Source organism: Porites lutea, chromosome 9 (genome assembly GCF_958299795.1).
Source record: "Porites lutea chromosome 9, jaPorLute2.1, whole genome shotgun sequence".
NCBI lineage: Eukaryota > Metazoa > Cnidaria > Anthozoa > Scleractinia > Poritidae > Porites > Porites lutea.
The window spans coordinates 26,643,352-26,669,513 of NC_133209.1; the positions used below are offsets into that span (position 1 = coordinate 26,643,352).

Sequence of the window (26,162 nt, forward strand, 5' to 3'; positions counted from 1 at the left end):
TTGCATTTTGTTAAAAGTTATCATAAATAATGTATGAATGCACAGAAAATTTTATTATGTTGGACCCCTATTGTTAATAATGTCAGTCAAGTTCTATAATGCTGATTTTGTGTCGTTAGGGACTGTATAACAATTATATTATCAGGAGCGGGATTAGAAAAAAGGGAGCGGAACAGTGTGTAAAGTAGTACCGTAAACTTCTGATTATAAGCCCTGCGCTTATACAACTTTGTAAGGGGTTTGAGGAGATCTGATATTCGGGGGTGGAAGGGGGAGGGGGGCTGCTTATAACCGGACTTAAAACGGTGTTTCAAAACAAGCTACATAGCAGCCCGGGGGGGCACTTTAGGAATTTCTGGGTGGGGATGTGCCGCTGGGACCCTGGAACCCTTGACCTATACCAGAGCTAGTTCAGCTGAATTTTGCTACCCTATACTAGAGTAAACTCCCAAAATCCCCCTATCCTAGAGTAGCTGTTTCCCCAGTCTAGATAAAATTTTCAACCAACTGATCAGTTTCCTGAAAAATGATACTCTATTCTAGACCCAAACGCTCTGATTTATATACCCTATCCTAGGGTAAACGGCTTGAAAACCATACCCTTCACAGCGGCACATACCCATATAGCCCATATATGGCAGTACCCCCCCCCCCCCCCCCGGGCATAGCAGTGCTGATCAAAATACATTTTTAATTATGCTTGCTTTTTTTTAAAAGCTTCAAAACGTCGTAAAAAGTCGAATTCATTCCAATACAAGCTAGAGTAGGGCTTATATTCAGGGGGGAGGGGTGGCGGCTTATAACTGGATGTACTTTTTTGTTTACAGGTAGATGGGCCTTTTATTCGGGGAGGGGGGAAAGGGGGGCTTATAAAAAAATTGTCATATCTTCAAATATGGAAATGAAACCACTGCTTGTAAAGATGCTTTTAAAGTTACCAGGAGAAAAAAATATTCGGTGTGCGTATCAACTCCCTTATTTAGAAATGAATGTAAATAAGAATCTAAGATAAATCGATAAAATAAAGTTAACTACGTACTCTTATTCAGTAGGATGCTAAAAACATAAAACTTAAGTCAAAATTAAATTAATAGAAGGCCTTCTTAGTTTCCCAAATTTGTAAGGAATGGTTATTCAAAAGGTAAATATTTGTATTACCGTCCAGTTTGGAGTCAAGGTGTTCCACTCTTAAGAACGCGATTTCAATCATATCTCACGAAAGGATAAAATGCTATATCCTTCATGGTCCTTAGCTAATAACATTCACAAAAAATATTGTAAAGATATTTTAGGTTGCTGCCCATGGCTAGAGTGGCTAGCAACTAACTGCGGAAGGGCTGCATGCACCCTTTATAATCTCAATTGTGATACAGGTTTACAGCACTCCAGTTTGACTGAGTACTTTCCTCCATAAATCCACTTTTTTATCGATATTATATAGCCAAGTAAAAGAAAAAAAACACATTTTTCTCGTCCGCATTTCTATTAAAAGAGAGTGGGAGGGGGCTTTTTCTTTTGTTATTCCGACTTCTTCGGTCACATATTAATGAATGAAACGTCCGATATTGATTAAACACAAATTTGGTTTAATTTGATTTTAAGAAACTGAGTGACGCCTGATACGCAGGATTGTAGAATAATTTGTGTTGACAGTAACGCCTGTTGGTTTGGTTCTTTCCAACTTTTCTAATAACAAAATAATAATAAAAAAAGAGAGGCGGGCACCGGGACGAAAAACATTTGTTGTACTTTTTTTTAGTTGCCCTTGGCATGTTTACTCGTTATATAGTGAATATATTTAGCTAAATTAGTTTAGCAAACACAATTCCATTTCAAACACTCGGCAACAAGAACATCCATTTTTCAAACTTTTATCAACATGTCAGTTAGCTGTATGTTAATTTTCGGCCAGGGCAGATGAGACCTGTGTCATATGCACGAAAAAGATCATTCTTTATACTGAGTATAGATTCGAAGCTGTCACTCCATCTGCATGATGTTTTTCCGAAGTTTGATTTCCACTGTTCTCGTCGTAATTATGACAACTACAGGTAAGGAAGACTGCTAGGAATTATGCACTAAAAGTAGGCGTTGTTCTTTTTTTAGCGGTTCTCTTACTGGGGACTAGCTTTTACGTCAGTTGACGCTTAGTGTTTGACTTTATACGGCTTACAGTCAACCTTCCCGGCCGTTTTAAACTGAGTGGAATTGTAAAGCATCAGTGTTAGGTCTGAAATAGGTATGTTAGAACTATACCAAAATGAAAACAGCTAAAAAAAATAGCAACCGATCTCGAGAAAAACAAATTAATTGGCAAGATGATCAGTTGTCTCTTTTTAACTTTAAAATCCGTGGGCGAAACCCGGTGATGTTACCATTCAAATGAAACCTCTTCAGTGGGCAGAACATTTAATTTGGGTGGTGCTATTTGTTTCTTAGAATTATAAAACAAGTTTACTATTAGGGGAGTTATAGCACTCTTATCATCCTAAGCTTCGACTTAGCTGCTCTGATTTACACTCCGGAAGGTGAGCGAACAAACTGCTATGCTAGCAGTTTGAGTTAACTGGCCTCGACCTACAGTATCAGGAAATTATGGGGGCTGTCTATGTAAACTGTCAATGAAACCGACGCTTCAAACGAATTCATTTATTCGTCGTTAAGTCGCCTTGTCTAGTGGAACTGAGGCCATTAATGCGGCTTTCGGATAATTCTAAAGAATATATTTATTTAATAAGTAAAACGTTTGTGGGGGAAGGGCGTGAAGAACTGTAAAAAAACAATGGTCAACAGCGACCGAAATGCTAGGGCATTCGTCACAAAATTTTATCAAAAAAGCTTAAATATGCTTCATCATTCAAATTTTTGTCGTTTCGTAAATGTACGTTATGGCCCGTCATAGCCCACCTGCCTGGCGTTCGAAAGCAGCGCAAGATCTAGACCTTCTCCTTCCGAATTATTTTTCTCCCTTTTCCCATTCCTTTTGACCACTTACTCGCTTAAAGCCTTATACCCTATACAAATCTTTTTTCTGTTCTCGTTTCTTTGAATGTACGACTTTTTTTTTAACAGAAAAGTCTTCAGCTTGCACCATGTATCCTGCCCCCAGAAATGGAGCCCTCGGCTGTATAAACATTACTTTCAGCAGTCTTGGTGTGGTCCCTATTTGTTACGCGATGTGTAAAAGCGAGTTCGACTTTGTATCGAAAGCTGAGCGAATCTATGTTTGCTACCAAGGTCAATGGAAGACGAGGCTCTTGGAACCGGCGTTACCTTGGCCAGACTGCTCTGGTAAGCCTAAAGCGATAATAACTTAGTCCCCCTTCCGCCCCCCCCGCCCCCCCCCCCCCCCCCCCCCCCATTGAAAGTATTGCAAGTTATGTGAGATTTGATTTGTAGGTTTCACTCGTAGAGTAGAAAGTATAATTTTCACGGCCATGGTCAATATAGGGGTATTTGAAATTTTGTTGGATTTTTTCTAATTTGGCCCTGATTTGGCAGTGAAATGGTTAAGTAGTCATTGCCTTACTAGAGGTGGACGCGAAAGAGAAGTTAAAACGGGAGTCAATGTATGGACTGTCCGCCAAGACAAAAAGTATCCCTTGTTGAGAGGCGATCGTAAGTTTGGTATAGGGAATGCATTCACCAGAAGGGACAATCACAGTTCAAAGTATTTTAAGATCAGAGCGACAGCACTCTAAAATTCTTATTTTGTTATAGCGGCGCAAGGTCCAAAAACGATGGTCAATTTATTTTACTTTGACGGAAATCCAAGTGATCCAAACGTTGTCAACGTTATAAAGGATAACTTACTTAACCTGTTGGAAAGAGACCTTGTCCTTTGTGATTATCCCGGTGAAAATCCGCCTGGACAGTGCAAAAAGGACAAATTTAAGGTCACAGCTGGTGAACTGTCCGGTAAGTAATTTTACCACAGAATTTTAACGTCTTTGTAAACTATCGATCGGTATGGGGAAATTATCACTAAGTACGGTTTTCTCCACATTAGATGATGCAAAAATCGGTCTGCACGACAACGAATAATCAAACCCTAATAAAACAAAATGAATTGCGACGGTAGTTACACCATGTACTTACCACTGCGACCTTACAAAGCGAGGTGTGAGCTGACTCGAGAGCGACTGTTATAGTATGACAATCAACCAAAAGATCCAAACTTTTTTATACGGACGACAGGATGTGACCCGCTACATTTACATTAAAATATTCCCTAAGCAAGAAGTGATGAACTGTCGCTAATAAAAATATTATCATTATCATTATTGATATTATATTTATATTGCAGGTTGAAAACACACCTTATACACCAATGAATGAAGGATGTAATCCGAAAATTAAATTTACCGGTAGATAGAAGAATGCATATTAAATGTAACGTATGTAAAGTAACTAATACGCGTAACATCCCAGACTAATAAACAGCGTTTTAATCTTAAAAAGTGTCGTTACTTAATATATTACTCCAATCTATCAGGTTTTCACGGAATGTTATCCCTGGCTGAAAGGTCACGTGACGAGCCGAAAACTGACCCACTTACTCCCGGGGGGTTACTCCTGGGAATTCTTGGTGGGGGTGTGTCGCCCTGTTCTCCAACTGACCCTAGTCAGAACAAAAAATGTAATTTTCCACACCCGTTTTTAGACCAGGCCCCGGTTGTTCAAACGTTGGATAGCGCCATCCACCGGATAAATCACTATCCAGCGGATAAGTATTACGGAAATCAATTACGCTATCCGCTGGATAGTGATTTATCCGGTGGATAGCGCTATCCGGCGTTTGAACAACCGGGGCCAGACCTCTAAAATCCATATCTGTTTTTAGACCTGGCCTTTAGACAAAAATTATGTTATCATTACGTAGATTAGAGGACAAACAAAAAAAAATTTCAAATCTATTTCGAATTCGGATAATTCTCTTTCTTTCTTACTCATTTGGAATTGAAACGATAAATACGTCCATTCCCGTGGTTCCCTCAAAAACCATACACGATTCCAGAGCAAAATGGGCAAAGTCTATACCCATTTTCAGACCAAAAAGGCGCAAAACCCCTACCCAATGGGGCGGCTCATACCTATATGGCTTATATAAGGGAGTCCCCCCCCCCCCCCCCCCACCCGGCACGTACTTAACCCATTCGCCTCTGAACCGCCAACATCGTCAGTGCCGAGCGGATCCATGTTTCTTCTATCAAAAGAAAAGCGAAGAAAGAGGGTAGGAGAGAAAGCGGAAGATAAAAGTCAAAACTGCTGTATTTCTTTTAAACTCAAATTTTGCTATCCGCGCGTGGGCGAACTTCGAAGTGCACTGCTTGTAAACAGCTTTTTGGTAAGTCTTAGCCATTTATAGCCAGACAGTGACCAGGTGGCTCGACTTGCTTCAAAATGCTTCATTTCGGCAAATTCCCAGGAGAGTTTTCATTCAACAGCTTGTTTTATAGCAACAGGCGGCTAATTTAAAATGCATATCACCCCAAATTTGTTAAAAAAAGGAATAAAAATAAAAACCTTGTTATAAATGATACCACAGTTTATTTTCGATTTTATTTATGTAGAATTAATCAGTCTTAGGTCGTGACATTTTGTGCCTTGGGCGAGTGACGTATTTTGAGGAATTATTTTCCTTAATTATAATATGCCTGGGACTTAGGGAGATTAAGAAACGGCGACGACAGGGGCAAAAACATCTCTTGAAAAGTGAATCCACGCTGTTTATAGCTCTTATTACTCCATGTCGTTCAATTTGCATTGTAAAATGTTGGTGAATTTTTCTGGAGTTATGTTGTAAAGGACTGTATCCATGAAAAAGTATTTTCCATTTGCGCATTTCCCATAATACACCTTGTTTGCCACCCAAAGTTTGCATAACCTTTGTTAAGGTAAATTCTCCTGGGTATTATACTTCAAAAATACTAGTTAGCATAAAAACATATGATTTACATAACAAAACCGGGAGGGTTGTATCAAAACAAGGTCAAATCCAGCCTCTTTTCCATCTTGTAACTGTAAAATGGCCTATTAGGCAAATTACGTACATACTCTTTAACCGAACATGGAGGCCGCTGGTCTTATCCGATTCAAGCAAATTGTATCTCGTTTTAAAGCTGAAAGCGCGCAGAAGTCTTCAAATTTTTATCAAATTTATGGTGATATACACTTTAAGGATTAGAATTTTTCACGCAAGGCGAATCCTGGAGGGGAATCGTCCTGATACTGCGCATGCTCCCTTCAGGAAAGGAGAAAGAACCCTAGCCGAATATAAGTTTATTCACTTTGGATTTAAAACCAATGTTTGTCTGCTAGGCTGGATTCCACCTTAATCTTTGATCCCTATAGGGTACAGCTGTTAAATGTGATTGCAAATAATCTTAATTGCCGCAACAGAGAAGTTGTCATTGAAAGATTTCTTGAGCTTTATTTCTTTTTTGCCATTTTGTTTGTTTGCTATTTATTTGTAAAATTTCAATCAGAGACACATTTCTTGATCCCTCAGTAACAGAGGCGAGGGGACAACAAGTAAATAAACGTTATAAATGAATATAAACAATACTGACAAGAACAAAAAATGGAAATTGTTCTTGTCTTGTCTTCTCTTTTACATTTCTTCACTCATAAACTGTGGGCGATTCAGTCACCTCGGTGGTGGGCCAAACTCTGCATGTTACATTTAAGTTCACCTAGCTTTTCGCCGTCCACACGAAACCATCCAGTGATTCGGACCCACCGAAACCGCTTGTTTTTTAAACCTTTCTCCAGGGCGTTTTAAGGCTCAATCTACAGAAACCCGGAAAAGAAAACCGTCGAACAGTTTCATATGGAAATAATCGAAATATTGTGGACGAGGCGTAAAATACTTGAAAAAAAAAACGAGAACAATGAACAGAGGCCTACGCTTTTTTTATCATTTATTTGATGGTTTAACATTTGCATGTAGTTCTGATCGCAATCCGTTATGTTAAAAATTAAGGAACAAACATGTAAATCATTAAACCTCACAGGTTTTTTTCAATACAATAGATTCTCATTAAATTTGCGAGTACCAAAATAGAATAATGAGTCAACTTCATTCACCCATGCGCAAATAACCCCAAATTGATTTTTGAAATTTCTTAACGGTATATCGTAGTTTCCAGCTAGTCTCTCCTGAACAATCATGCATGGATCGCTTGTGTTTAACGATGCCTTATGAAAGTTACTGCTGCTAAAGCTGTTCGTTCTATTGCAAGGTATAACATTTGAACTGTACCACTCAACACTGTGAAGAAATTCAACTGACTCGCGAAGCAATGTGGAAATTTGAAAGTGTAAGTGCTACAGCTATTGCTAATGACATCGTCATCATACATCTCTTGCCTTTCTCTCAACGAATTGCCAAAGATTAAGAACTACCAAGTGTACAATATTTAGACTTTGAACTTCGTTCTCCACTGTAACCTTTCAGAGTGTTTTATTTTATTCGGCCGAGATATGCTCAGTTTTTCCTTTTTCTTTTTTCTCAGTTTTGAGTCATCCTACCGCAAGTAAAATTCAGTCGTTGAAGGATAAAGGAACTTAACGAAGGCATGATCAGCTTATGGTAGAAAAACAAACAAGAGATTTGAAGAGGTAACTATCCAAGTAAGAAGTTACCTTCACGCGGACAATCATAAACTGACAGAAGGATATAAAAGGTTTTAATATGGTGACAGAAAACTTGGTTTTTTCATAGGATACCTGAGGTTACTATAACTTCATCACACAGTAATATTAGACCCGGCCTCGAGTTGAAGTATGTCTTTCTTTGGACAATATTTGCTACCGAGCAATACATTAGGCAATAATAATTAGTTTTACGTGCATTATCCCAATGAGCAAATAGAGTACTTTATAAAGTTGTTATTACCTTATTAACTTCAAAAGTGGGACATGGGTGTTAGAGGATAAAAAGTAGAAATTATATTGTGACAAGTTCTCTTCTTAGCCTCACAACCATTTACTAAAATTGAAAATCATTCCCTTTTTCTATTACTGACGAGAGTCGTACAGATGTTATTTTTCATTGCACTGTTTGGTTATCAACGCTTCAAACCAATTCTTTTTTTTTTAAGTGTCTCGGCCAAATGAAGCATTTAGGAGACACTAAGGCCCGCGGACAGAATTTTTAAGATACTTAGCGTACTTGTCGTTTTTATTCCAAATGAATCAAGAAAGAAAAATAAATACGCAAATTCGAAATGCATTTTAAGAATCTTTTTGTTTGTGTCCTAATCTAAGTAATGATGACATAATTTCTGCTTAAAGGCCAGGTCTGAAAACGGGTATGGATTTTAGAAGCCAGGTCTGAAAGCAGGCGTGGAAAGTGACATTTTTTGGTCTGAAATAGGGTCAGGATTTGAAGAACCGGGCGGAACACCCCCTGCGGATTTTCTTCCAGTCGCTTTAGGGTAGTAAATAATGCAAAAAACGGCCGAGGTTTAAATAATAGTGCTACAAGGGAATCACAAGAGAGATATTCAGTTTGCTTTTTTATTGGGTACGTTGATTTTCTCAGCACATATTTTTGTTTTGTTTACTCTATTTAGGTAACTCAATCTAAGAGAAGTGCAGTCATAAGTTGATCAAAAAGTGCGACCCAAAACGAAATGCATTTAAAACGTAAGTGCCTGTAACAACACCTTCACTACCCTTAGCTTACCCCCATCTTTCTCTTTCCTTTAATACAATTCTTACAACTTACTTCAATGAATTCCCAGCTATATATCTTACTAGGTCAGTCTAACACATAAGACAAAAACTGGAGTCTGATTGTCCTCGCTTTGAGTTAGATAATGCAATATTAATGCTGGGTTAGGGGTTTTATACTAGCTAGGGCTAGGAGACACGGCCTGTGTTAATTAGGTAATCGCTGATTTCAAAAACCTAACTCGATAAAATTTTGACTGCCCGATAAAGAGTATTTCAAAAAATCGTATCCGACTTCTTCCCATGTTTAACTGATTTTTTGTCGTGTTCACTCTTGTAGGTCACAATCTAACAGAAGTACAGTCATTAATTGTTTAAAATGTGCGGACCCAACTTAACTAGGAGATTTTGAAAACGTAAGTGTTTTTAACAACCCCAACCCCCGATCTTTCTTTGGTGCTTCTATGAATTACGTCTACTCAGGATCTTGGCTGTTAAAGCTCATTTCACTCGATCTTGTGTTCTTTTCTTTTTACGCAGTAGCATCCAGGCGAACTCAAAATCATTCAAAATCGCTGAAATACCACGTTTGAGGCCAAAGGACAACAACATACCGTAGGTAAGGTAATACAACGTTTGTTTAATACTGATCTATATATAGTTAGCGATATATTGCTACATAAAGATGAAGTAAACTATGAATCCAAGTCACCAAAATACTGATTGTGTGGGTGCCCTGTGATATAACCTACGAAGGAATCCTCGTCCCAGGGTCTACTGGTGTCCCGGCCAATATGGCGGCGCAGGGAGGATGAATCTTCCATCAATCACAGAGTCAGTGTAGCAATGCAAACCTAAAATTTAGGCCTATAAAGTACCTACAACAACCTCGAGAAAGGACTCTGCAATATAAAAACCAAAATGCCAAACAAGTCAACAGAATTAGAAGGTCAGGGCCGACATAAAGGTAAGCTCAACAGTTGACAAAAGCCAGAAAAATCTTAGCAATGTTCAAGTCGACTGTCAAACTTACAAACAACCTAGCACTATCTATACTGCAGGGAGGTTAGAGTGGAAAAACTGGAGAAAATTACTGCTGCTACTGTATGTTACTTTGCTATCTTTCAAGGAAGTGTTGCAGGCCGGGACTCCCCATAATAGACCTTGTCACGGTTTTCGACGCCATCTTGACGAGTAGACAAACGCGTGAGAAATTACAGAGTTTGTATGAGAATCAATGTCGAATAATTTCCGCATAACGGCTTTTCTGAAAAAAATATACATTGTAAACTAAAGCTACATAGCAAAGGATTTTACTAAAAAAATTTGGGGGCGTATCTGTGCTTAAATTTCTCCAGAAGCTTGCTTTAGATTTTTCCATATATTTGTCTGTAATTTTTCCCTGGACTTTCTCACAGACAAATGTATAGAAAATTTTGAAAAGTGGCTCTAGGTCTTCTAAGGCATGAAACACCCTAAATTTTTTTCAGTAGAATCCTTAGGAGTGAAGCTTTAGTTTCCAGTTCATATTTTTTTTCAGAACAGCCGTTCTACGGAAATTATTCGACATTAGATTCCAATACAAAAACTGTAATTATTTCTCACGCATTTGCCTATTCATCAAGATGGCGTTGAAAACCGTGACAAGGTCTATAGACTTTTTTCACGGTTAATGACGCCATCTTTCCTGGGGGGTAAACACGGCTAATATTACAGTGAATGTATGGGATTTTGGCCCACTTGGAACCACTATAACGCCGCTACAAAGTCAGGTGGATTTCCAACATTTGTCACTACTTTAAATAGTTTTATCAATATCATTCATTCAACAGAAAATAAGGCTATTAAAGAAGGTACGGCGTCTGTAAATTCGAATTAAAAATCTTCTCATGTGGCTTCTAATATCATGGTAATTTGTATAATGTTAATTAGAAAGGTTTAAAAAATTCATTTATGGTCATTTATAACCTGAATCTCTTCTTTATACTTAATGAAAATAATCTCAGTACAAATGTCTTTTAATTAATACATTTTCGCCGTGGAAATCCACCTCTTTGTAGCGGCGTTATAGTGGTTCCAAGTGGGCCAAAATCCTATACATTCACTGTAATTTTTAGCTATGTTTGCCCCCCAGCCAAGATGGTGTCATAAACTGTGAAAAGGTCTAGTTAACTTGAATTTATGCAATTTATTAAACCTGTATATGAGACCAATGGGAGAATTTATATGAGACTATAATGAGAGCAAAATATGACTTTGTACTTTACTTTTGGTATAAAAGACTAAATCGTTAAGCTTAATAGCTGTTATAACTCATGGAGCAAAATAACTAGATGAGCTTGAAAAATAATAATCAAGCTGAAAGGCTGTCTTATGCACATGTCATGATCATCGGCTTTTCCCTGGGATAGGACCCTGGGACAACCAGGGGGAATTGGAAAAAGGAGTGATGCCAAGTTGACAATTTTAAGCAAGGGACTTTGAGGGAAATTTAACAGACAAAGTCCCCTGGTTAATTAGGCCTTTCAATGAAAAAAAAACCCCTGATATCAAACTGGTACAACTAGAGGGGACTTTTAATGAAACAACCAAACACTGTAAACTCAAACTCAGACTTAAGAGATATGAAAAGCAGTTCGAGTCGGTGAAGGTTCGAGTTATTGCTCGATTTGCCATGTTCTTAACTGGTAGTTTTATTTTTATTAGCAATTGAAGTATACAGTTCAGTACAGTAGATATAAAACTTATCTCATCAGAAACAGGAACATGATAATGCCCTCTTATTCTGATGATCCTGTAGGTGAATAACTATCAATTCAGCCATGATCTCTTGTCTGTGCATTCCATTGTATTCCCTGACATGTTCCCTGGTTGGCACCTTTGGTCCTATCCCTGGAAGATGCTAATGATGTGCATTAGTCCCAGTGCTCCTGTATTTTGGATATTTAGAACGGCATGGTAACATGCTAATACCATTTTATACCTTCAGTAAATTGACAACCTTATTAACCTTAAACCACACCTCCCCTCCAACAGTTAATTTTAACTCTTTAGGTTGTAAATACATACCTGTGGGCAAGTGCTTGAGATGACTATTAGATTGTTAGTGTGAGACCATAACTAAATTAAGTTCATTTCTTTATCACTCAGGGATAGGCCAAGAGATCAGAGGCACAAATTAAAGGATTTGACAGACAAAAATTAAAGAAGGTAAAATACAATTATAAAATTACATAATTATTCTTTTTACATGTATATACATTATTTATGCAATCTAGCATAACACGGTGAAGAAGATACCCCACTCAAACATGCAAAGGAGTATCAGTTTTAAACCTTTGAGATCAACAACTGGGATGCATACTGGTTTCATGTTTTGATTATTATTACGAAATATATACTTGGGTCGACTGGGATTCCAATCTAGTAAAGAAATGGGAGAAAGGGCTCCCTGAAAAATTAGGTGATCTTTGTATAAGGAATTATATACGTAGGTAAACTGGGATCCCAAACCAGCGAACAGTTGGGAGGCAGAAAGATTACATAGAAACTTAAAAATAAAAATAACCTACTATACAAGTAAGTCATCTGGAATTCCAACCCAGCAACAAGGAAGACCAGTTCTACCTGAACTAATAGGTAACAATTCTGATATACAATTGGCCAAATGGGATTCACACCCAGCAAGCAAGGGAGACAGGAGCTCCCTGGACTGATACTTCAGTCTATGATAGATGAAACTTACTATTAAAACTAGAAAAACTGGGATTCCAACTCAGCAAGCAAGGGAGTCAGGAGCTCCCTGCACTGATACTTCAGTCTATAATAGATGAAACTTACTATTAAAACTAGATAAACTGGGATTCCAACCCAGCAAGCAAGGGAGACACGAGCTCCCTGGACTGATACTTCAGTCTATGATAGATGAAACTTACTATTAAAACTAGATAAACTGGGATTCCAACTCAGCAAGCAAGGGAGTCAGAAGCTCCCTGCACTGATACTTCAGTCTATAATAGATGAAACTTACTATTAAAACTAGATAAACTGGGATTCCAACCCAGCAAGCAAGGGAGACAGGAGCTCCCTGGACTGATACTTCAGTCTATGATAGATGAAACTTCCTATTAAAACTAGATAAACTGGGATTCCAACTCAGCAAGCAAGGGAGTCAGAAGCTCCCTGCACTGATACTTCAGTCTATAATAGATGAAACTTACTATTAAAACTAGATAAACTGGGATTCCAACCCAGCAAGCAAGGGAGACACGAGCTCCCTGGACTGATACTTCAGTCTATGATAGATGAAACTTACTATTAAAACTAGATAAACTGGGATTCCAACCCAGCAAGCAAGGGAGTCAGGAGCTCCCTGGACTGATACTGCAGTCTATAATAGATGAAACTTACTATTAAAACTAGATAAACTGGGATTCCAACCCAGCAAGCAAGGGAGTCAGGAGCTCCCTCGACTGATACTTCAGTCAATAATAGATGAAACTTACTATTAAAACTAGATAAACTGGGATTCCAACCCAGTGACCAAGGGAGACAGGAGCTCCCTTGACTGATACTTCAGTCAATAATAGATGAAACTTACTATTAAAACTAGATAAACTGGGATTTCAACCCAGCAAGCAAGGGAGACAGGAGCTCCCTGGACTGATACTTCAGTCGATAATAGATGAAACTTACTATAAAAACTAGATAATCTAAGATTCCAACCCAGCAAGCAAGGGAGACAGGAGCTCCCTGGACTGATACTTCAGTCAATAATAGATGAAACTTACTATTAAAACTAGATAAACTGGGATTCCAACCCAGCAAGCAAGGGAGACAGGAGCTCCCTGGACTGATACTTCAGTCGATAATAGATGAAACTTACTATTAAAACTAGATAAACTGGGATTCCAACCCAGCAAGCAAGGGAGACAGGAGCTCTCTGGACTGATACTTCAGTCGATAATAGATGAAACTTACTATAAAAACTAGATAATCTAAGATTCGAACCCAGCAAGCAAGGGAGACAGAAGCTCCCTGGACTGATACTTCAGTCAATAATAGATGAAACTTACTATTAAAACTAGATAAACTGGGATTCCAACCCAGCAAGCAAGGGAGACAGGAGCTCCCTGGTCTGGTACTTCAGTGATTAATAGATGAAACTTACTATTAAAACTAGATAAACTGGGATTCCAACCCAGCAAGCAAGGGAGACAGGAGCTCTATTGACTGATACTTCAGTCAATAATAGATAAAACGTACTACTAAAACTAGATAAATTTGGATTTCAACCCAGCAAGCAAGGGAGACAGGAGCTCCCTGGACTGATACTTCAGTCAATAATAGATAAAACTTACTATTAAAACTAGATAAACTGGGATTCCAACCCAGCAAGCAAGGGAGACAGGAGCTCCCTGGACTGATACTTCAGTCGATAATAGATGAAACTTACTATAAAAACTAGATAATCTGGGATTCCAACCCAGCAAGCAAGGGAGACAGGAGCTCCCTGGACTGATACTTCAGTCAATAATAGATGAAACTTACTATTAAAACTAGATAAACTGGGATTCCAACCCAGCAAGCAAGGGAGACAGGAGCTCCCTGGACTGATACTTCAGTCGATAATAGATGAAACTTACTATTAAAACTAGATAAACTGGGATTCCAACCCAGCAAGCAAGGGAGACAGGACCTCCCTGGTCTGGTACTTCAGTGATTAATAGATGAAACTTACTATTAAAACTAGATAAACTGGGATTCCACCCCAGTAAGCAAGGGAGACAGGAGCTCCATGGACTGATTCTTCAGTCAATAATAGATGAAACTTACTATTAAAACTAGATAAATTTGGATTTCAACCCAGGAAGCAAGGGAGACAGGAGCTCCCTCGACTGATACTTCAGTCAATAATAGATAAAACTTACTATTAAAAGTAGATAAACTGGGATTCCAACCCAGCAAGCAAGGGAGACAGGAGCTCCCTGGACTGATACTTCAGTCAATAGTAGATGAAACTTACTATTAAAACTAGATCAACTGGGATTCCAACCCAGCAAGCAAGGGAGACAGGAGCTCCCTGGACTGATACTTCAGTCAATAATAGATGAAACTTACTATTAAACTAGATAAACTGGGATTCCAACCCAGCAAGCGAGGGAGACAGGAGCTCCCTGGACTGATACTTCAGTCAATAATAGATGAAACTTACTATTTAAACTAGATAAACTGGGATTCCAACCCAGCAAGCAAGGGAGACAGGAGTTCCCTGGTCTGATACTTCAGTCAATAATAGATAAAACGTACTATTAAAACTAGATAAACTGGGATTCCAACCAAGCAAGCAAGGGAGACAGGACCTCCCTGGACTGATACTTCAGTCAATAATAGATGAAACTTACTATTAAAACTAGATAAACTAGGATTCCAACCCAGCAAGCAAGGGAGACAGGAGCTCCTTGGACTGATACTTCAGTTAATAATAGATGAAACTCACTATTAAAACTAGATAAATTTGGATTTCAACTCAGCAAGCAAGGGAGACAGGAGCTCCCTGGACTGATACCTCAGTCAATAATAGATAAAACTTACTATTAAAACTAGATAAACTGGGATTCCAACCCAGCAAGCAAGGGAGACAGGAGCTCCCTGGAATGATACTTCAGTCAATAATAGATGAAACTTACTATTACAACTAGATAAACTGGGATTCCAACCCAGCAAGCAAGGGAGACAGGAGCTTCCTGGACTGATACTTCAGTCAATAAGAGATGAAACTTACTATTAAAACTAGATAAACTGGGATTCCAACCAAGCAAGCAATTGAGACAGGACCTCCCTGGACTGATACTTCAGTCAATAATAGATGAAACTTACTATTAAAACTAGATAAACTAGGATTCCAACCCAGCAAGCAAGGGAGACAGGAGCTCCTTGGACTGATACTTCAGTTAATAATAGATGAAACTCACTATTAAAACTAGATAAACTGGGATTCCAACCCAGCAAGCAAGGGAGACAGGGGCTCCCTGGACTGATACTTCAGTCAATGATAGATGAAACTTACTGCTAAAAGAAAGCATTTACTGGGATTTCAACGGAACAAGCAAGATAAGTAATACGTGGAGTGATACTACAGTCTAGCTATTATGCATGTAGTTGAACCTTTAATACTCTAATTCTTGAACTACTACATGAAGCGCATTACATCTTTACCTTTAATTATTAATAGAATGATACTATTTGAGCAGCAGCAATTCTTTCAATAAATTTAAAATAGCAGCTTTAAGTAGTAAAAGGGAAGTCCAAAAACAAAGTTGGCGTATTGTTGCTAATACAGTGGCCTCAAGCCAGGTGGAGGGTTTCGTGCGTTCCACAGGGTGCTTGTCTACTTATGCGGTGAGAGTGGTACTGAGCCATCAGTTACACCGAGGTCTGGGTGGTCGCCTCTGACCGACAGGTGATGTATTGGGCACCTGATAAGAAAACGGCCGTTGCACTCAAGTGCTTATCAACTCATTCTGCAGTGGTGCAGAGCTTTACGAGTGATACTGCACGGGCCGTAGCGGTGTACCGCTCATCGGGTCATGCCATATCTCAGCTTCTGTCACGAAACAAGTCTGTTGTAAGCGCTCATGCCCAGGTGTCCCGGTATGGACGCAAGCGGAGGTCCCCCAATTTATATGGCCGTTGCACTCATGTGCGTCTCGGATACTGCACAGGCCATCTCTCTTTTCTTTAGGTCATGCCATATCTCAGCTTCTGTAACAAAAAGGTTTTTTCAAGCCTTTAAATTTTTTTGTCGTTGTTGTTTAAAAAAAAATCTCAGTTTTTTTAGGTATTATTTCAGATTTTCTTGGAAAGAGTTGTTGCGCTAAGAAGATTATCACTGATTTTCAAAGTAATATGCACTTAGGGCAGCTGGGATTCCAGCCCAGCAAGCAAGGGAGTCAGGAGCTCCGCGACTGATACTTCAGTCAATAATAGATGAAACTTACTATTAAAACTAGATAAACTGGGATTCCAACCCAGCAAGCAAGGGAGACAGGAGCTCCCTGGACTGATACTTCAGTCAATAATAGATAAAACTTACTACTAAAACTAGATAAACTGGGATTCCAACCCAGCAAGCAAAGAAGACAGGAACTCCCGGACTGATACTTCAGTCAATAATAGATAAAACTTACTATTAAAAGCAGATAAACTGGGATTCGAACCCTGCAAGCAAGGGAGACAGGAGCTCCCTGGACTGATACTTCAGTCAATAATAGATGAAACTTACTATTAAAACTAGATAAACTGGGATTCCAACCCAGCAAGCAAGGGAGACAGGAGCTCCCTGGACTGATACTTAAGTCAATAATAGATGAAACTTATTATTAAAACTAGAAAAACTGGGATTCCAACCCAGCAAGCAAGGGAGACAGCAGCTTCCTGGACTGATACTTCAGTCTATAATAGATAAAACTTTCTATTAAAACTAGAAAAACTGGGATTGTAACCCAGCAAACAAGGGAGACAGGAGCTTCCTGGACTGATACTTCAGTCTATGATAGATGAAAGTGACTACTAGTACTAGATAAACTGGGATTCCAACCCAGCAATCAAGAGAGACAAGAGCTCCCTGGACTGATACTTCAGTCTATGATAGATGAAACTTAGTGTTAAAACTAGATAAACTGGGATTCCAACCCACCAAGCAAGGGAGACAGGAGCTCCCTGCAGTGATACTTCAGTATAATTATAATAGATGAAACTTACTGTTAAAACTAGATAAACTGGGATTCCAACCCACCAAGCAAGGGAGACAGGAGCTCCCTGCAGTGATACCTCAGTATAATTATAATAGATGAAACTTACTGTTAAAACTAGATAAACTGGGATTCCAACCCAGCAGGCAAGGGAGACAGGAACTCCCAGACTGATACTTCAGTCAATAATAGATAAAACTTACTATTAAAAGTAGATAAACTGGGATTCCAACCCAGCAAGCAAGGGAGACAGGAGCTCCCTGGACTGATACTTCAGTCAATAATAGATGAAACTTACTATTAAAACTAGATAAACTGGGATTCCAACCCAGTGAGCAAGGGAGACAGGAGCTCCCTTGACTGATACTTCAGTCAATAATAGATGATACTTACTATTAAAACTAGATAAACTGGGATTCCAACCCAGCAAGCAAGGGAGACAGGAGCTCCCTGGACTGATACTTCAGTCGATAATAGATGAAACTTACTATAATTAAAACTACATAATCTGGGATTCCAATCCAGCAAGCAAGGGAGACAGGAGCTCCTTGGACTGATACTTCAGTTAATAATAGATGAAACTCACTATTAAAACTAGATAAACTGGGATTCCAACCCAGCAAGCAAGGGAGACAGGAGCTCCTTGGACTGATACTTCAGTCAATAATAGATAAAACTTACTATTAAAAGTAGATAAACTGGGATTCCAACCCAGCAAGCAAGGGAGACAGGAGCTCCCTGGAATGATACTTCAGTCAATAATAGATGAAACTTATTATTAAAACTAGATAAACTGGGATTTTAACCCAGCAAGCAAGGGAGACAGGAGCTTCCTGGACTGATACTTCAGTCAATAATAGATGATACTTACTATTAAAACTAGATAAACTGGGATTCCAACCCAGCAAGCAAGGGAGACAGGAGCTCCCTGGACTGATACTTCAGTCGATAATAGATGAAACTTACTATAATTAAAACTAGATAATCTGGGATTCCAACCCAGCAAGCAAGGGAGACAGAAACTCCCGGACTTATACTTCAGTCAATAATAGATAAAACTTACTATTAAAAGTAGATAAACTGGGATTCCAACTCAGCAAGCAAGGAAGACAGGACCTCCCTGGACTGATACTTCAGTCAATAATAGATGAAACTTACTATTAAAACTAGATAAACTGGGATTCCATCCCAGCAAGCAAGGGAGACAGGAGCTCCTTGGACTGATACTTCAGTTAATAATAGATGAAACTCACTATTAAAACTAGATAAACTGGGATTCCAACCCAGCAAGCAAGGGAGACAGGGGCTCCCTGGACTGATACTTCAGTCAATGATAGATGAAACTTACTGCTAAAAGAAAGCATTTACTGGGATTTCAACGGAGCAAGCGAGATAAGTAATACGTGGAGTGATACTACAGTCTAGCTATTATGCATGTAGTTGAACCTTTAATACTCTAATTCTTGAACTACTACATGAAGCGCATTACATCTTTACCTTTAATTATTAATAGAATGATACTATTTGAGCAGCAGCAATTCTTTCAATAAATTTAAAATAGCAGCTTTAAGTAGTAAAAGGGAAGTCCAAAAACAAAGTTGGCGTATTGTTGCCAATACAGTGGCCTCAAGCCAGGTGGAGGGTTTCGTGCGTTCCACAGGGTGCTTGTCTACTTATGCGGTGAGAGTGGTACTGAGCCATCAGTTACACCGAGGTCTGGGTGGTCGCCTCTGACCGACAGGTGATGTATTGGGCACCTGATAAGAAAACGGCCGTTGCACTCAAGTGCTTATCAACTCATTCTGCAGTGGTGCAGAGCTTTACGAGTGATACTGCACGGGCCGTAGCGGTGTACCGCTCATCGGGTCATGCCATATCTCAGCTTCTGTCACGAAACAAGACAGTCTGTTGTAAGCGCTCATGCCCAGGTGTCCCGGTATGGACGCAAGCGGAGGTCCCCCAATTTATATGGCCGTTGCACTCACGTGCGTCTCGGATACTGCACAGGCCATCTCTCTTTTCTTTAGGTCATGCCATATCTCAGCTTCTGTAACAAAAAGGTTTTTTCAAGCCTTTAAATTTTTTTGTCGTTGTTGTTTAAAAAAAAATCTCAGTTTTTTTAGGTATTATTTCAGATTTTCTTGGAAAGAGTTGTTGCGCTAAGAAGATTATCACTGATTTTCAAAGTAATATACACTTAGGGCAGCTGGGATTCCAGCCCAGCAAGCAAGGGAGTCAGGAGCTCCGCGACTGATACTTCAGTCAATAATAGATAAAACTTACTATTAAAACTAGATAAACTGGGATTCCAACCCAGCAAGCAAGGGAGACAGGAGCTCCCTGGACTGATACTTCAGTCAATAATTGATAAAACTTACTATTAAAACTAGATAAATTTGCATTTCAACCCAGCAAGCAAGGGAGACAGGAGTTCTGTGGACTGATACTTTAGTCAATAATAGATAAAACTTACTATTAAAACTAGATAAACTGGGATTCCAACCCAGCAAGCAAGGGAGACAGGAGCTCCCTGGACTGATTGTTCAGTCAATAATAGATGAAACTTACTATTAAAAGTAGATAAACTGGGATTCCAACCCAGGAAGCAGGGGAGACAGGAGCTCCCTGGACTGATACTTCAGTCTGTGATAGATAAAACTTACTATTAAAACTAGAAAAACTGGGATTCCAACCCAGCAAGCGAGGGAGACAGGAGCTCCCTGGACTGATACTTCAGTCTATGATAAATAAAACTTACTATTAAAACTAGATAAACTGGGATTCCAACCCAGCCAGCAAGGGAGACAGGAGCTCCCTGGACTGATACTTCTGTCTATAAAATATATAAAACGTACTATTAAAACTAGATAAACTGGGATTCCAACCCAGCAAGCAAGGGAGACAGGAGGTCCCTGGACTGATACTTCAGTCTATATTAGATGTAACTTGCTGTAATTAAAATTAAATAAAATGGGATTCTAGTCCAGCATGCAAGGGAGATAGGGGCTCATTGCACTGATATGTTAGTCATTGGGAGATAAAACGTACTATCAAAACTACATAAACTGGGATTCCAACCCAGCAAACAAGGGAGACAGGAGCTTCCCTGACTGATACTTAAGTGTGCGATAGATGGAACATGCTATTAAAACTATATAAAATGGGATTCCAACCCAGAAAGCAAATGAGATAAGTTTTCTTGGAGTGATACTACAGTGTATGTTTTATGTAGATTAACTTTTTAAACATGGGAGACAGGCGCTCCCTGAACTGTTACAACTATTCTCTGATTTTTACGTAAATTAACATACACCAATGTCGACTGGGACTCCAACCCAGCAGCAATTGGAGACAGGTGCTCCCTGAACTATTTTATTTAAGAAACTCTGATGGTTATAGAAAGCAATATGCGCTTGGGTTAACTGGGATTGCAACCCAGCAATAACAGGAGACAGTTTCTTCAGAACTGTTACATGAAGCTCTGATATTCATACAAAGGAATATCACACTTAGGTCAACTGGGATTCCAACAGAGCAACAGTGGGAGACAGGTTCTCCCTAAACTACTCCCTGTTAACTAGGAGCAATGGGATTTACACCCAGAAAGTGTCCACGGGAGAAGAGAACTCCCTCTTGCCTTTACCCCCAATGCCTTTACTTGACTCTCCACTGTTGTATCTTTGCAGGTTATAACGAGGCTTATGCTGGACGCTTTAAAAATATCTCAGTGGAGAAGTCGGAATGAATTTATTGTATTTATAGTATTACTGTATAAATTTGCGCAGTTGTTATTACAGGCAAAAAGCTGTTTGAGGGTTCATTGAGAGTCGACTTGCCATTTTTATTGATATTACTTTTTTATGTTCCTGCCCACTTAAAATATCTGCTGATAGTTTGGCGTTAAACTTTATTTGTTATCTATATCCCTTATCGTTGCAAATCAAACGCAAAATCAGCAAGTGACATAAAACTTTATTTTGCCATAAATGATGAATAGGGTGGAGAGGAAAGAAGAAATAAATTATTATCGGGTCTCGAAGAAAGCAAAAAAATATACTTACAAATTCCTAGAACTGAGTCTAGGATCCCTTTGCAACTGAAAGAGGTCAATAAGACCGGCTTGGAAAGCGTCTAAGGAAAAAAGCTTGAGAATTAATTCCACATGATATAAGCTGTATTAGTTCAATTTAAGTCTGTTGGTAACATTTTCTAAGCGCTTGTTTCTTTTTCTTGAGCTTTTTATTTTCTAGATTGAACCTACCCAGCAATTAATTTGTTCATCACGTTGGGAGGCATTTTCCACGCTTCAGGTATTATGGATATTTTTCTTTGCATTAGTCTCCGGTTTTCTTTTAAGAGCGGCACATATTGAGCACCATAACTGTTAAGGGCTGATATTATTTATGGGGGTGTAACTGATATACTCTAGAATAAGGGCACAGCATCGTACGAGTTGTGCACTGGCGTCGTTTGTTTGTGAGAGAACAGAGAACTAAGAAGTGAACGACTGAAATCAACTCATTTATTCCTGCCGCTAACAGGAGCCAGCAGTAAAAGTTTCTTATATGTACTTATTACAATAAGTACGGTTAAACTAAAAAATAGTGTTGGGTGTGGCACGAGTACCTGTATTTTTAATCATTGAAATGCTTTATTTTGCTAACAAATGTTTACTGTATTGGTCGTTATCTTTACTGAGTTTAGGTTCGTTTTCAAATTGCACTTTTTCAGTGTACAAAGCTTGGAAAATCATCATCTGGTGAAACCCGTACAAGCTGATGAAAAAACACCAATAATGAAAGGTACGTGATCTCTTGATAAGACTTGAATAGCCCTTTTGACAACAGGTTTCGAGCAGGGGTAGTCGCAAAAATAGCGGTTGGACTGCGCAAATCATTTAGAAAACTTACCAACGCGATAAAACATGAGCAAATAATAACCAGTACTCAAATTTCTTTATCATTGATCTACGGTCTACTGATAAACATTGAACCTTTTTTTTTCCTGTTTTAGGACATGTTTCTCAAGTTGACCATCAGGAAAAGTGCTTGCCTCTTACAACACAACTAAAGTGAAGATGATCGACCAAGATGAAATACTTTAGGAGCTTAATCTAATATATTTTTTTTTTCATATATACAACAGCTGAATAAAACTTTGTAGAAATTTGCTTGAGTAGCAGTCATTTTCAAAGGAGGACTTTCCTTCTTACGAAAATGACTGCTACTGGGCAACAATGCCTTTTTTGTTCTGAAAGTATTAAGGATAGGTCTTTTCAAAATATCTTTAATGCTGATCGCGAAATACGATGGACTCCCGCCAACGTTTGGGGCAGTGTTGGTAACTTGCGAGTACTATTGTCGGCTTCTTCGGCCTTCGTTAATCTTTGTGTTTACGAACGCGCGCTATTATAAACGCTTAAATGCCTTTCTCATATTTCGTACATTGTAATGAACACTCTCGCCATCTTTCGGGGTACTTTTGGTCACTTCCTACCGGTATTGTTTACAACTTCCGCTTGCGTTAAATCTACATGGTTACTTACCATGCATTACCTCGAACCGGCGCTATCGTAAATGCCTACATGCCTTTCCGAAATTACGTTCTTTTGGAAATACTTTCGGGAACTTTCGACCACTATTATTGACTACACAATAACTTCGGCTTGCGTTAATCTTACATATAGACTAACCATTACTTCCAACACGCACTATCATAAACGCTTAAATGGCTTCGTCAAATTGCGTTTAGTGTAATGAACACTCTCGCAATCCTTCGGGGTACTTTCGGTAACTTTCGACCACCATTGTTAACTACTTCGGCTACATGATTACTTACCATATTCAAAGAACCGGCTCTATCGTAAACGCCTATATACCTTTCCCAAATTGCGTTCTTTTGGGGGTACTTTCAGTAACTTTCAACCACTATCGTCGATTACTTCGGCTTGCGTTAACCGCTTCATACAAACTTACCATTACCTCGAACAGGCGCTATCGTGAAGGCCTAAATGCCTTTGCCAAATTGCGTTCAATGTAATGAACGCCCTCACAATCCTTGGGGGTACTTTCGGTAACTTTCGACCATTATCTTCGACTACCTCGGTTTGGTCAATCTTCATTTCAACTTACCATTACTTCGAACGCGCGCTATTTTGAACGCTTAAATGTCTTTATCAACTGTTAAACACTATACAAATCAATGAACACTCTCGCAATGCTTCGGGGGTACTTTCGGTAACTCACGACCACTATCATTGACTACTTCAGCTTGTGTCAATCTTCATATACACTTACCATTACTTCGTACGCGCGCCATCGTGAACACTTAAAAGTCTTGGCCAACTCTTGTAAACACTATAAAATTAATGAACACTCTGGCAATACTTCGGGGATACTTTCGGTAACTTTCGACCATTATCATGGACTACTTCGGCTTGGTCAATCTTCATTTAAACTTACCATTACTTCCAACGCGCGCCATCGTGAACACTTAAAAGCCTTTGCCAACTCTCGTAAACACTATAAAATTAATGAACACTCTTGCAATACTTTGGTGGTACTTTCGGTAACTTTCGACCATTATCATTGACTACTTCGGCTTGGTCAATCTTCATTTAAACTTGCCATTACTTCGAACGCGCGCAATCGTGAACACTTAGAAGCCTTTGCCAACTCTTGTAAACACTATAAAATTAATGAACACTCTCGCAATACTTCAGGGGTACTTTTGGTAACTTCGACCATTATCATTGACTACTTCGGCTTGGTCAATCTTCATTTAAACTTACCATTACTTCGAACGCGCGCCGTCGTGAACGCTTAAAAGCCTTTGCCAACTCTTGTAAACACTATAAAATTAATGAACACTCTCGCAATACTTCGGGGATACTTTCGGTAACTTTCGACCATTATCATTGACTACTTCGGCTTGGTCAGTCTTCATTTAAACTTACCATTACTTCGAACGCGCGCTATTTTGAACGCTTAAATGCCTTTTTCAACTGTTGAACACTATGAAAATCAATGAACACTCTCGCAATGTTTCGGGGGTACTTCCCGTAACCCACGACCACTATCATTGACTACTTCAGCTTGTGTTAATCTTCATATACACTTATCATTACTTTGTACGCGCACCATCGTGAACACTTAAAAGCCTTTGCCAACTCTTGTAAACACTATAAAATTAATGAACACTCTCGCAATACTTCGGGGATACTTTCGGTAACTTTCGACCATTATCATTGACTATTACTTCGGTTTGGTCAGTCTTCATTTAAACTTACCATTACTTCGAACGCGCGCTATGGTGAACACTTAAAAGCGTTTGCCAACTTGTAAACACTGTAAAATTAAAAAACACTCGCGCAATACTTCGGGGGTACTTTCGGTAACTTTCGGCTACTCATTGACTACTCTTTGACTACTCATTGACTACTTCGGCTTGCGTCAATCTTCATTTAAACTTGCCATTACTTCGAACGCGCGCAATCGTGAACACTTAGAAGCCTTTGCCAACTCTTGTAAACACTATAAAATTAATGAACACTCTCGTAATACTTCGGGGGTACTTTGGGTAACTTTCGACCATTATCATTGACTACTTCGGCTTGGTCAATCTTTATTTAAACTTACCATTACTTCGAACGCGCGCTATTTTGAACGCTTAAAAGCCTTTGTCAACTGTTGAACACTGTACAAATCAATGAACACTCTCGCAATGCTTTCGGGGGTACTTTCGGTAACTCACGACCACTATCATTGACTACTTCAGCTGGTTTTAATCTTCATATACACTTAACATTACTTCGTACGCGCGCCATCGTGAACACTTAAAATCCTTTACCAACTCTTGTAAAGACTATAAAATTAATGAACACTCTCGCCATACCTCGGGGGTACTTTCGGTAACTTTCGACCATTATTATTGACTACTTCGGCTTGGTCAATCTTCATTTAAACTTGCCATTATACTTCAAACGCGCGCTATCGTGAACACTTAAAAGCCTTTCTCATCAGGCGTTATTTTTGTCCCCCTCGAGCCAAAGAAGCAAAAAAATAAATAAATAAATAAATAACGCCTGATCTCAGGTTAACTGTTGAACACTATACAAATCAATGAACACTCTCGCAATGCTTCGGGGGTACTTCCCGTAACTCACGACCACTATCATTGACTACTTCAGCTTGTGTCACGCGCGCCATCGTGAACACTTAAAAGCCTCCGCCAACTCTTGTAAACACTATAAAATTAATGAACACTCTCGCAATACTTCGGGGGTACTTTTGGTAACTTTCGACCACTATCATTGACTACTTAGTTTAAACGTACCTTTACTTCGAACGCGCGCTATGGTGAACACTTAAAAGCGTTTGCCAACTTGTAAACACTATAAAATTAATGAGCACTCTCGCAATACTTCGGGGGTACTTTCGGTAATTTTCGACTAATTGACTACTCATTGACTACTTCGGCTTGCGTCAATCTTCATTTCAACTTACCATTACTTCGAACGCGCGCCATCGTGAACACTTAAAAGCCTTTGCCAACTCTTGTAAACACTATAAAATAATCCTGCGGGGGTACTTTCGGTAACTTCGACCACTATCATTGACTAGTTCGGCTTGGTCAATCTTCATTTAAACTTACCATTACTTCGAAAGCGCGCTATCGTGAACACTTAAAAGCCTTTGCCAACTTGTGAACTCTATAAAATTAGTGAACACT

At 39.1% G+C, this 26,162-nt stretch overlaps 3 long non-coding RNA genes across 4 annotated transcripts; all 3 read left to right on the forward strand.

Moving 5' to 3' along the window:
* The first annotated feature begins 1,913 nt into the window (after window positions 1–1,913).
* Window positions 1,914–3,914, forward strand: LOC140948670 (uncharacterized). Its single transcript, XR_012167071.1, has 3 exons — window positions 1,914–2,051; window positions 3,073–3,291; window positions 3,721–3,914. It is a non-coding gene; the product is annotated as an uncharacterized lncRNA (long non-coding RNA).
* A 3,247-nt stretch (window positions 3,915–7,161) lies between these two features.
* On the forward strand, window positions 7,162–9,059 carry LOC140947563 (uncharacterized). The gene is made up of 4 exons (XR_012166986.1): window positions 7,162–7,322; window positions 7,518–7,623; window positions 8,580–8,652; window positions 9,020–9,059. It is a non-coding gene; the product is annotated as an uncharacterized lncRNA (long non-coding RNA).
* A 351-nt stretch (window positions 9,060–9,410) lies between these two features.
* On the forward strand, window positions 9,411–23,803 carry LOC140948674 (uncharacterized). 2 transcript variants are annotated; one of them, XR_012167073.1, is made up of 5 exons: window positions 9,411–9,646; window positions 11,830–11,889; window positions 21,119–21,742; window positions 22,164–22,234; window positions 22,446–23,803. It is a non-coding gene; the product is annotated as an uncharacterized lncRNA (long non-coding RNA). The 2 variants fall into 2 exon arrangements; XR_012167074.1 differs by having other exon boundaries at window positions 21,683–21,742.
* Window positions 23,804–26,162: the final 2,359 nt, after the last annotated feature.